Here is a 13,400-nt window from a genome sequence, read left to right as displayed (position 1 = left end):
GTAGGTGCAGGCAAATACTGTTTGGTTCCACTTATACAAGGTACCTTGAATAGTCAAATTCATGGAGTACGAAAGTACATTTGTAGATGCCAGGGGCTAGGGGGTTGGGGGCATGGGGAGGGGGAATGGGGAGTTAATGTTTAATGGGGACAGAGTTTCAGTTTAGGAAGGTGCAAAATGCAGTAGATGGATGACGGTGAGAGTTGCACAGCAATGTGAATGTACTTAGTGCCACTGAACTGTACAGTTAAATATGGTTAAAACAGTATGTTTTATATTATGTGACTTTTACCACAATAAAAACAAATTTTTAAAGGGGGGGATGGCAGGGGTCTATCAGGCCAGTGACCTCACTGGTGCTGACCAGGCAATTCCAGATTGACCGGTTTAACATTTTACTCCTGGGAGAAGTTGAACTATAATTAAGTCAGATATTAAACCTGTTTGGTGACGTGTGCTTAGTGCAAGTGATTCCATTTGGGGACTGTTGTCTCTTTTGACAATTTTCTGCTTTTGGTCAGAGTCTCAGCTTAACTGAGAGACGTGATAAAAATTTAAGGCATCGGTGCCACTCCCAGCTGCCACTCTGAAGTTTTTGCTGATCCTCTGTGTGTATTCACAGGTCATGATGTTCTTTGCTGAATCTCTGTTGTATTCAGAGGTCATGATTTTCGATTCACATTTTTTTAGTTGGTTATTCTCTTTGTTCCTTTTCTGATGTTCCAGTCTTAGGGAGATTAGCTACGAATATGTATCTAAGATTTTGAGGGGCTACAACACACCAGGGAGATTACTATGATTATTAGAAGCAGGATAATTCCCAATGTCTAGAGTGTACTTTAAAGCCGTGGTCCCCAAGAACCTAAATCAATCAAAATCAAATGAGTCAAGGAAAGACCCCATTGAAAGGGTCACTTTCTTAAGGCATGTGGCTTGCTCAGTGATCTCATGCTCAACTGATGTTCAGCTTCCCCAGAAGTGTTAATCCAGGTGCCTCAAGTGTCGTGGTCCACAGCACAGACACCTACTTGTTCAGCTAAAAGATAATCACTGGCAGTTTTATTATCAGAAACAACCTGTCCAATACATACACTACCAAATGTAAAACAGTTAGCTAGTGGGAAGCTGCTGCACAGCACAGGGAGATCAGCTCGGTGCTTTGTGACTGCCTGGAGGGGTGGGATAGGGAGGGTGGGAGGGAGACGCAAGAGGGAGGGGATATGGGGATATACGTATACGTATAGCTGATTCACTTTGTTATACAGCAGAAACTAACACACCATTGTAAAGTAATTATACTCCAATAAAGATGTTAAAAAAACAAAACAAACAAACAAAAAACAACCTGTCCAGAGAGTCTAAGGATTTTTGTTGGGCAACCATTATGTTAGCAGAAGATCCTGCAATACTTTGAACAGTTGAGGAGAGGTTTCAGATCATAGCCTCATTTGCACTTACTCCTCCCCGGGAGAGTAGTAATCTGCCACAGGAAGCTAATCTTGAATGATGAATGCCTTCTGATAATTCCCAGTTGAGTCTGTGTCTCAGGGCTGGAAAGGCATCAGCCATGGAGGTCAATAAAATTTGAGGGTGGATAGACCACACAGGCATGTTTATTCCAGTTATCCTTGCCTTGTGCCCGTCTTTTTGTACACAGTTTGGGATCACAGGCAGGGAATCAGAGACAGGGAAATGGACCCCCAGGGTCACGTTGTCCGACACAGTACAGAGGGGACTGAGTTTGTTCCAGGGAAACTGAGGCACTGGAAATCAGGGTAAGTTTGTGACAGGAAAAACTACAGAATCACCACCATCATGGCAAATCTAACTGTCATTTGGTGGTTGGATTACCATTATTTGCAATGTCCTGAGGCATTTGAGCAATGGCATTATCTTTCCAGGCCAGAGCAAGACAAAAGGTGGACAAAAGAATCATAAAATATTTTCACGGTGTAAGAATTAGGAAAAGAATGGTCAAGTAGCAAAGGAGAAATGGAATGAAACTTTCTGGATCCAATGCCTTGGTAGGAAGTAGTCTACCTCAATGTTGGCTACTTCTTTTCCTAGTCAATTTGATTTTGAGGTCTCCAGCAGGTGTGCAGTTCCTAGCGTCTAGAGGAATCCTTTTAAGTTGACAAATGAGGACCCAAAGGACTTCCCTCGTGGCACAGTGGTTAAGAATCCACCTGCCAGACTTCCCTGGTGGCACAGTGCTTAAGAATCCGCCTGCCAATGCAGGGCACATGGGTTCGAGCCCTGGTCCAGGAAGATCCCACATGTCATGGAGCAAATAAGCCCATGCACCACAACTACTGAGCCTGCACTCTACAGCCCACGAGCCACAACTACTGAGCCCGTGTGCCACAACTACTGAAGCTCGCGTGCCTAGAGGCCATGCTCCACAAGAGAAGCCCCTGCAATGAGAAGGCTGCACACCGCAACGAAGAGGTGCCCCTGCTCTCTGCAACTAGAGAGAAGCCCATGCGTAGCAACGAAGACCCAATGCAGCCAAAAATAAATAAATGAAACAAATTTATATATTAAAAAAAAGAATCTGCCTGCCAATGCAGGGGACACGGGTTTGAGCCCTGGTCCAGGAAGATCCCACATGCCGTGGAGCAACTAAGCCCATGTACCACAACTACTGAGCCCATGTGTCACAACTACTGAATCCTGTGTGCGTAGACCCCGTGCTCCACAACAAGAGAAGCCATTGCAATGAGAAGCCTGTGCACTGCAACGGAGGGTAGCCCCCGCTCGCCGCAACTAGAGAAAGCCTGCGTGCAACAACAAAGACCCAACGCAGCCAAAACTAAGTAAATAAATTAATTAATTAAAAAAAAAAAGGAAATGAGGACCCAAGGTTTAAGTCCCTGATACTTGGCTGTCATCTGGGTAGTCAGGAGGACCTGTTATAATGGGTTCCCTTCCAAGGAGATTAAAGGACAGTCTTTGTGCTTAGTGATTCCAAATCAGAAAGGTGGGAAAAAACTTGAAACTTTAGTTTGGAGAGTCGTAGCCAGATATTTGAGGAAACTAGAAAAATTCAGGATCCAGTCCAGTTTACAGCAACACGTCTTGGATTTATCTTTGTATCCACTGCACTTAGCAGAGTGCCAGGCGTTTGGTAAATGTTAGGAGAATGAATGAATGAATGAAATAATGAATAAATGGAAGGAAAGACGGAGGGACGGATGAATGAATAATTAGAACCAAAGACTATGGAGAGATGGAGTCCCTTTATTGTAAGAACATTCTGTCCAAAGATCCCTGCCTGGAGAGGTAATGAGTTCCCTGACCCTGCAGGTGTGCAACAGGAGGCTGAGTCACTTGGCAGGAATACTGTGAAGTCAATTTAGGCATCAGAAGGGAGACTGAATGAGATTTAAGATGTTTCCAAAATAAGAGCATGGAACTCTGTGAAATAGAAGCCCAGGGAAATGAAAAGATTTGCCCTTAATTCCCCAGCTGGGCAGCTGTGGGTCTGGGAGTTGCTCTGAAAGTTTTCAAGTTGTTCTGAGGACCCCAGACCACAGCCTCCCCTTGTCCAAAGGCCTCTGTGTGCTTGTGTCTGCCTTGGTAGCCCACAGCACCCTAAGGTTAGAGTCCAGGAAGGGAAAAACACTTATGAAACAAATTGTTTGAAGAGTCTCCGGCCACCTGTAATTGGAGGGTTTAGTCCTGGCTGTCAGTATAAAAGAGGGGAAACTCTGGGGCGGGGAGGGTGTGTCTTAGAGGTGGCCGGGGGTTCGGGGGAGTAGGAGCTTGCAGCCAGAGCTAGAGAGGGCGGGACTGGAGGGGGGCAGAGCTGAGGGGTGGGACCGTACTGCCTCTCCAAACTCCTAGAGACCTGTAGGCATGCGAGCTGCTCTTCTGTACTGTGGCTCTTTGCTCTGGTCCTGACCTCCCTCTCCACTTCCACAGCTTGGCATGAGTCCTGCTGAAATGCAAATAGCAGGGTGACATTTTGAAATCTTTGTCTGGGACGAGGTGCCAGAGATGCATACAGGGCCAAAGTTCCCTAGCAGTGGCTCACCCTCTGGGCTTGGAGCTTTGAGTCCAGCCAATCTGGTGGCAGGAGACAGAGGGGAAGGTAAACACCATGAGACACAGCTGCACGGGCCATGTGCAGGAGGGACATCAGCTGACCTCCCGCCTTGCTGTTGAGAACTTTGGAGAGTGCCTACTATTTTCCTCTTGATTATCAGTATGCATGAGGCCAAATCATGGAGAGTGGCATACCAGAATATTAATACCGACTCTGGAGCCATAGTGCGTGTGTTTGCATTCCAGCTCAGCACTTACTAGCTGTGTGTCCTGAGGCAAGAACCTTCCCTTTTCTGTGCCTCGGTTTTGTATTTCTAAAATGGGGGTGACAAGTGTATCTACCTCATTGGGCTACTGCGAGGTTGAAATGGGTTGCTGTTTCTAAAGAGTGCCTGGAATGGAGAAAGAAAAATAAAGTAATTCATAAATAAAGGGGTTGTTTTAAGATATAGTGTATTAATAGACAGTCTGAGGTGTGGTAAGGCCACGGATCAGGAGCCAACTGCCACTGAAAAGATAGTTTGTTACTCACAGCTCCCCAGAGGAGGGGGCGTGACACCACCAATGGTGGGCCACAGCTGAGGCACCGGGTGCATCAGGAGGCAGAGGAAGGAACGAGGAATTGGGCGCAAGAACCTTTATCTTGGTTGCTGGGGGCAAGGTCGAGGTGAAGCAGAATAAGCAGTTTGGGATTGGCAAACTAGCCAATTGCAATGGGCTCTGGGGCTTAGGGAGTTCCCACAGTTGTCAGGTACTTGGCCTGGAGTGATTAGGGCAGGATGATAGTGGCCAGATGTGGAGGGCCTGGTAGAGAAGGTAGTTGGGGTACAGGCTCTGGCACGCTTGAAGGGGAAGTTCATTCGTATCATTAGGGATTGGCGAACTCTGGGAGGGGCAGTCCCTCCAGAATCAGCAAGGCCCCAGATGTCAAGGCATCAGAATACAGAACATAAAAGACCTGGTTAATACAAGGGTGCGGCAAGGGACCTCAGAATGCATCTGTGCCATTTTATAGGTGGGGAAACTGAGACTCAGAGAGGGAAATGTACATGCCCAAGGTCAACCGGAAAATCATGCTCTGAATTCTATCTCTAACTCCTGAGCCCAGAGCCGGTGCTCTGGCTGTCAGTGCACTGACAGCCCAGGCTCCCCTGGGTTTTCTCTTCTTCCTGGGCCTATGACACTGTGAGAGGCCTGGAACTGAGGGTAAGAGCAGAGTAAGAACCAAATTAGGGGCAGATTATTCCCTTACTGCTGTTTACCCCCTGGCAGGGCCACGCCACTTCCACCTTTAGAAAGCCCATACTGGCTGCCTCCATTTCCTCAGTTACCTCATCTGTAAAATGGGCATATTAATGTCTACCTAGCAAGGCTTTTGTGAAGATTAGTTTAAAGGAACTGGACTGCACATGCAATAATTTAAAAGTTATTCAGAATTTCAAGATGGCAACAGCAGAGTACTAAAGCTACCACGGAGCCTGGAGGCTTCTGAGTGGGTACTGTGTGACAGCACAGGTCTCACACCCATGACAGAGCTGGTGACAGAGCTGGGATAGGACCCTTGCCAGTTTGGCTCTAGAATCTAAGTCCTTAAGTGCAAAGTAATCCTTCCTTCCTACACAGACCATGGTTTAAAAATCTTTACCTGGGCTTCTCATCTTCCTTCAGGGATGGAGCTGGACGACAACCCCAGGGCCAGACTCCCAGCACTTTTCCCAAATAATGGTGACTGTGCCTGAGCTGACACTTCCAGGGACAGCATTCGGACTGATCCCTTGGCTCTTGCAGCCTCTAGAGCCCCAACCATGCAGCGGCTGCTTGGGTGGGAGCTTCCCAAATCTTATTCCTCCTCTTCAAACTGAGATTTAATGCCTTCTTGTCAGGTGGACTCCCCAGCCTCCAAGATGGAACTAATCCAGGACCTGGCACCTTGGAAGTGCTAAGGAGACTTCACTCACAGAGCATTTCTCTGAAGAGTATCTATCTTTTGCCTCTTACCTGGGCTAATCAAAGACTCTAACCAGTTCTCCCTGCTGCTGTTCTCCACCCTGCAGAGCCAGAGAAATTCATCTCAATGGCCACAGTTGTTTTCACATCTCTCTGTACGTGTCCTTTGCCATGTGATTTTGCAGCTGCACTCATGAAGAGTCTGGGCCGGCCGCTTGACTCGCTTTGATAATAAAACACAGCAGACGTGATGGTGTGCCAGCTCTCAGCTCTGGATATAAGAGGGCTTGCATACAAATACTTACTCTCTTGCGCCCCTGTGACCGCCATGTGAACAAGTCCAGCTGAGACTGCTGGAGAATGAGACAGCACCTGGAGGCAACAAAGACCAGCCAGCCTCTGGCTGACCCACAGATGCAGACACTTGCGTGAGCCCAATCAAGATCAGCAGAGGCTGGTCCAGATCAGCAGTACTTGCTTGGTAGCCCACAGACTCGGGAGCCAAATATATGGTTGTTGTTTTCAGTTTGGGGGTGGTTTGTTACACAGCAATTGCTCACTGATACACTATATAACACCCAAGTCTGATCACATTACTCCACCAATCTAGAGCTTTTCAGCGACTCCCCACCACCCTCTGGAAAAAGTTCCATCACCTTATCCAGAATAGGAGGGCCCTTGTCTTCTGGATTTTATGTCCCTCTGCAGCCCTTTCACTTAGACCCTTCAAATCTGCAAATCCTTGTATTCCCTGTACTGCTTCATACTTCTGTGCTGTCACTTTTGTGACTCTCATGACCTGGAATTTCCCTCATGACTCAGCTCAAGTGTCATCGGTAATGGGGAGCCCTGTCTCCCTAGGTGGGATTCTGTGTGTGATTTCACTGCCAGGTCATGAAATGGCCTCGTCTCATTCATCTGTAAACCCAACCACCCACTGAGGGCTGACCATGTTCCAGATACTTGTCTAGGCACTGGATATACAAATAAAAGTAAGTGGTTGTGACCTCCTGGCCCCAAAGTTGTTGGTCCCCTGAAAGATCAGTTTGACAAATTGTGGTGAGTGCAGTGACAAGGATAGGTTCAGAAAGGCTTTTTTTAGAGGTGACATCTTGAGGGACAAATAGGAATTAGTCAGTTTCAGAGAAATGCACAGGTATGAGGCCCAGGGGGCTGGGTGTGCTTGGGGACACACCTGCAGGTAGTACAGGATGACTGGAGCAGAGAGGCAGGGTGGGCTGAGGAGGGGGAGTTTGGATTTACCTTGAAGGCAATGGGAGCCACTAGAGGGCTTTAAAGAAGCATGCAATAGGTGCTCAATAAATGTTTCCTTATTAGCACACCGTCTGTCTTCTCCATTAGACTGAGAGTTCCCGAGGACAGGGTTATTCCTTCTTTGTATTCTCCACTTCCTTCCTGGAATGGCTGGGTATGATTTTGATCAATGAATGAATGAGTGAATAATGCCACCCAAGATATAACAATACAAAACCCAATGGGTCGGGCTTCCCTGGTGGCGCAGTGGTTGAGAATCTGCCTGCCAATGCAGGTGACGCGGGTTCGAGCCCTGGTCTGGGAGGATCCCACATGCTGCGGAGCAACTACGCCCATGAGCCACAACTACTGAGCCTGCACGTCTGGAGCCTGTGCTCCGCAACAAGAGAGGCCGCGATAGTGAGAGGCCCGTGCACCACAACGAAGAGTAGCTGCCTCTCACCACAACTAGAGAAAGCCCTCACACAGAAACGAAGGCCCAACACACCCAAAAATAAATAAATAAATTAAAAAAAAAAAACCCAATGGGTCTTTTCATCCAAACAAGAACCGCTTTTCACTCCCCTGGTCAGGGAGGTGTTGAGGGTTCAGATAGGCTCTGAGACGGGTCCAGAGAACAAAGACCCCTAGTCCTCTGGGCTTCCCTGAGCCTTTGCTTGGCAGCAGGAGTGTGTGCTGGTGCTACCTGGTGGCCACAGTGCTCATGTTCTATTTTGATTGTCCTCCTCCATTGCCAAGGGGCCCTGTCAGGCCAGAGAAGGGGAGCAGGAGCCTGGAGTGGGCAGAAATGCTCTGCTCAGCATGTAACCAAAATTTTGGTCCCTGTTCCCAATGCCAAATGATAATGAGGACAAGGTTTTGAGAATAAAGGAAAGAAAGAAAAGATTTTAATATAACAACACTTCTTTTAATGTACACACATCATGCTCCTATCATTTCACTAGCAAAACCAGGGCCTTCAGAACTCAGTATTAACTACAATACCATCCCACAGGGCTATCTATAGCCTTAGAAACACTTTGTGCTCTTTCGATGTGGGGGCAGCAGGAGAAAATGGAAAAGAATAGTGGCTTCTCAGGATAGCTTCACCAAAGTGCCAGTTGATCCAACCCAATTGTTTGGAGTGAGAAAAATTTCTTGTCAACTAGTCCATCATCCTTTCCAAAGTTTCACAGAAAACCCTGTACTCTTCTGCTCTTGGTACTTAGAAACATTCCAGTCTTTTAGCTCTTTGATTATTCCTTCATTCAACAAGCATATGTTTTTCACTCACATCACAGTCCAAATGAGTTTTGCCAACTGCAGCTGGCCTTCCCTCATGATTTGATATCTGGCTTCTCCATCTTGTGAGGCTGAGATCTTCCAGGGCCTCCTGAGTCACCTCTGCTGTTCTAGAAGAGTCTCCTGGAGAGGCGGGAAGCAATTGGAGCTCACCCTGGGGACACAGTTGCTGGCAGGAGCCATTTTTGGTAGCTCATTCTACCACAAGCACACTGGTGCTGGCCAGTGTCATTTTGGAGTCCTTGAGATATTTACTTATTTATTTATTTATATTTATTTTTTGGTTGCCCCACATGGCTTGTGAGATCTTAGTTCCCTGACCAGGGATTGAACCTGCACTCTCTGCAGTAAAAGTGCAGGGTCCTAACCACTGGACTGCCAGGGAATTCCCTTGAGAAATATTATTTTGCCAGCAAATGAGGAGGGTAGGAGACTAACTTCTTGAAAACTACTGTCCTACTCTCTGAAAGAGGGCAGGTCTATTTAAGGAGAATTTTGAGGGTAGGGGTAACAGGACTACGTGACTGAGACCTCACTGGGCTGGTGCTGTTTCTTTCGATATATCTGTGATTCATGGCCATTGCAGTGGTCTGCCTCTGGTCAAGATGTTCTGTTTTTCTTCTGCTTGATCCTACACACCTGTGACTCAAATTAAGAAGAACTAGCCAAACAGGCTAGAACTTATCAGCATAGTTAGCAGACAGAAACAGCATGTGTACATTATTTGATTTAATGCATGAGTTAAAGGAGGTGGTCAGTTGTTAAATTTTTAACTCTATATTCAGCTACATATTCCCCACTGTCAGTTATAACCCTCCATATCTATGGCAGTGAGGACTAAAAAGTCATCTGGCTACTTCCTGCTGAACAGGGGCAATGTTAAAATTGGGGAGGATTAGAAGAGAGAAAGTTCTGGACTTTCATTTTAAAGGATTCGCTTGTCCCAAAAGGTGCTCTAGAATCCTGCAAGATAAGCAGAGAGGCTTTTTCTTTCTTTCTGGCCTGATGTCACCTTTTGTTATATTAACACCTTGGAGGGCATAAGGTTGCAGTCGGCTGCCAGGTTCTCAGTCGTACAGAAACATGTCTGAAACCACATCCGTAACAGCCATCCAGCTCTGTATTCAATGCCTGAACCATATTTACTCTACTTTGATTTTTAAATGTATACTTTTTCTCAATGGTTAAAGCAGATGTACAAGTGTATGTAATAGGACACAAACAGGCTGTTCTGGTTAGCCTAAAGTTCAAAATAATGTATAAGCCAGAATGACTTTCCCATACCTCAATATGTGAAAATTTCCTCCATCATTTTTCCCTTTTAGTTGCAAATCTCTCCATAGAAAGCACTGATAATCAATACATTTTTCCATTGTTGTTGGAGTGGTTTAGCTGCCTGCTCCAGGTCCATTCATGTCCCTCAGGGCTAGGCTTACTCTTCGTTTATACCTTTGCCTAGTTCTCCACGTTGGGGGAAAACTAATCAGATAGGACAAACAAATATAGTGAGGTATGCTGACAGGGAAACACTTTATAGGCTATGCACTTAATCAATTGTACCAAATTGTCATTCAAACATACGTGCTTTTAGCAGTACACTCAAAGCAAGCAGTGATATATGTCATGAATAGTTAGACAACTTCACTAGAGAAATTTCTTTCCATCCTGAACATTGGTGTTAAACGTATGGTCAGAAGTAAAACAATAACTTTCCATTTTGATAGGAAGACAAACATTTGGTAAATAATTCAATTAAATTAGTTGGATGGTTCTTCAGGGCTGATACAGATCCTTGGGTCAGCTGCCTACCACTGCTGTTGTCTTCTTATCCTGTGTGGTTGTCATTTGGGGTCAGCAGTCTTTTCTGTAGACAGTTCAATGCAGAGGCCCTTCTTAATTGGGAAATATGAATTTAAGAGTTGTTTCCCTTCAGTTTCCTTGTGCATGGGGTACTTGAGAATACCTGATAAGAAGTCTTTCATCTAGGTTGAAGACAGTCCTTTAAATGATGCTTTTTCCAGTATGCATAACCCCTTGGTTATAGATCATGGGGCACCTGATCTTCATCCAAAGATAGATTACAGTGATCAGCTTCAGAAACAAGCTTAGGATATCTTCTTAATAACTCAGTTAAACTTTACAATAACGTAACATAGTAACAAAGAGCTATTTGGGAAGAGAGTTTTAGACAGTAAATACTGACCTCAATTAACAAAACTAGAATTTAACACCTATTGAAACAATCTTTTCTCTCTAAAAACAATCTTTTCTCTCTAAAAACAATCTTTTCTCTCATTTTTACCAAGTATAGCCAAATTATGATTGTAGAAAGAATATCCCAAGTGGAAAACACATTTTCTAACCATTTCTTTTTTCATTGTGAGGGCATCAGTCTTGCAGTCAGGGAAGGCTTTAACCCATTAAATAAAAAATGGGGTTTGCCAGGGACCTGGGACAATCCAAGTGTCTGTCTTGGGTTTCCCATAGCCCTGACTGTTTAACTCACAGCTATTGTTTACATATCTTAATTTCTCTGATTTAGGAGCAGACTGTTGCCATGTTATAAAGACATCAGGATGGCAATGAGGGGTTAAGTTTCTTTGTAGAACCAGAATGGAGTTTATCTACATGTGCTATAATCTTTATAGATTCTGTTGTTGCCTTTGCATGAAAGTCAATTAGGGCATTTCCCTAACACTCAGGTTCAGTCCCTTTGGTGTGAGCCTCAAATTTGATGATGGATAACATTTTATGTCAGGTCATATAAGATTTTAAGGAATTTCATATAATTTCTGTAACACCCACAATATACTTATATAGACATAATAAAAAGAAGGCTTAATGTTACCTTTTATTTGACAATGCTTCCCCTCTAATTTAATCTACCAAATAATCCTAGTCAGTTTAATATTTTTTTCTGAGATGCCGCAGGGGCCCTCTGAAGCACCTCAAAGTTAGCTGGAGGTCAGAAGAACCTTAACTAGAATTTGACTTTTGGGAAGTTTGTCAAAAAGTTTCAAAACACTTGGTGAACGGAATTATAGGTCATTTTGAAACAATACTTATTCACTCAACCAAAGTAATAAAAGATTTCAAAAGCAAATACAAGTTACTTAAAGGCCAAGAGATTCACACAATCTGTTATCAAAAGCAGCATTTCAAGAAAACTTTGTTCTTTTAACAGAGAGAAAACCAAATTCTTTTTTTTTTTTTTGGTACCACCTTACTGTTAATAACAAAATCCATTTATTTAATTAAATTCAATCTAATCTTAATCAATCCTGACCATTAAAAAACCCTCCTTTTTTCAAGGTTCTTTTTCTGTAAACCTTCCATAACTTTATGTGTCCATATTAATTTGTCCCCTTTTTTAAAACTATAAACAAGCAGCTCTAGGACAAAATTATTTTTTTTCCCCATGAATATATTTCCCGTCTTCATGTCTTCTGTCACTGACAATATATATCCTACTATCTTTACATATTGAAATGTTTCCCTTATTATTTTAGTAGCTTTAGTTATATATAATAATTTTTAAACTCTTAGAAACCTTAACAAAACGAAGAAACAAGTAATTTAACTGGCTGTGATATCAGCATTCCTTGATTAGCAAACTTAAGAATTTATTTCATAACCTCCAAAAACATACAGTTTCCTCATAGCATGATTTCTCTTGCATGTGGTGCAAGATGCATGTCTAATAAACCCAAACATCTTTAGTTTCCCTCTCGTAAGAAGACAAAAGTAGGTAAACTTAGATTTGTTCAGCAATCAATGTTCCAGTATTTTACCTTAAAAATGATTTTGACATTTAATGTTATCATTTAATTTAATTTAGCAAAACTCTAATATTTCAAGTTACCAGAAACCTGGAAAAACTATTTTTAAGTAGACATTTCTAAAACATAATTATTCCCAAAGTGTTCACCCAAAAGCTTTTATCCCATACCAAGTTAATTTTCTTGCTGACAAATTTTGCAAGATATACTGGGCTGGCCAAAAGGTTCGTTCGTTTTTTTTCATAAGATGTCTCCAGTAGCACTTAGTTTTCTTTAACTTCATTCGAAACAATTTTGTTAGCTTGTATGTGACAGCTGTCATATCAGCATGCATTTAAAAAAAGACATCAAAATTGGTGAATTTTTGTATAGCCATTTTAATATTGAAGATGGAAGAAAAAAAGCAACATTTTTGGCATATTATGGTTTATCATTTCAAGAACGGTAAAAATACAACTGAAATGAAAAACAGAGTTGTGCAGTGTAAGGAGAAGGTGCTGTGACTGATCGAACGTGTCAAAAGTGGTTTGTGAAGTTTCGTGCGGGAGATTTCTCGCTGGATGATGCTCCACGGTTGGGTAGACCAGCTGAAGTTGATAGCGATCAAATCGAGACATTAATTGAGAACAATCAACATTATACCATGTGGGAGACAGCTGACGTATTCAAAATATCCAAATCAAGCTCTGAAAATCATTTGCACCATCTTGGTTGTGTTAATTGCTTTGAGGTTTGGGTTCCACATAAGTTAAGCGAAAAAAACCTTTTTGACCGTATTTCTGCACATGATTCTCTACTTAAACGTAAGGAAAACGTTCCGTTTTTAAAACAAATTGTGACGGGTGATAAAAAGTAGATACTGTACAATAATGTGGAACGGAAGAGATTGTGGGGCAAGTGAAATGAATCACCACCAACCACACCAAAGGCCGGTCTTCATCCAAAGAAGGTGATGCGTATATGGTGGGATTGAAAGAGAGTCCTCTATTATGAGCTCCTTCCAGAAAACCAAACGATTAATTCCAACAAGTACTGCTCCCATTTACACCCACTGAAAGCAGCACTCAACGA

Source organism: Globicephala melas, chromosome 19, assembly GCF_963455315.2.
Source record: "Globicephala melas chromosome 19, mGloMel1.2, whole genome shotgun sequence".
Taxonomy (NCBI): domain Eukaryota; kingdom Metazoa; phylum Chordata; class Mammalia; order Artiodactyla; family Delphinidae; genus Globicephala; species Globicephala melas.
This window is presented reverse-complemented; position numbering follows the sequence as displayed.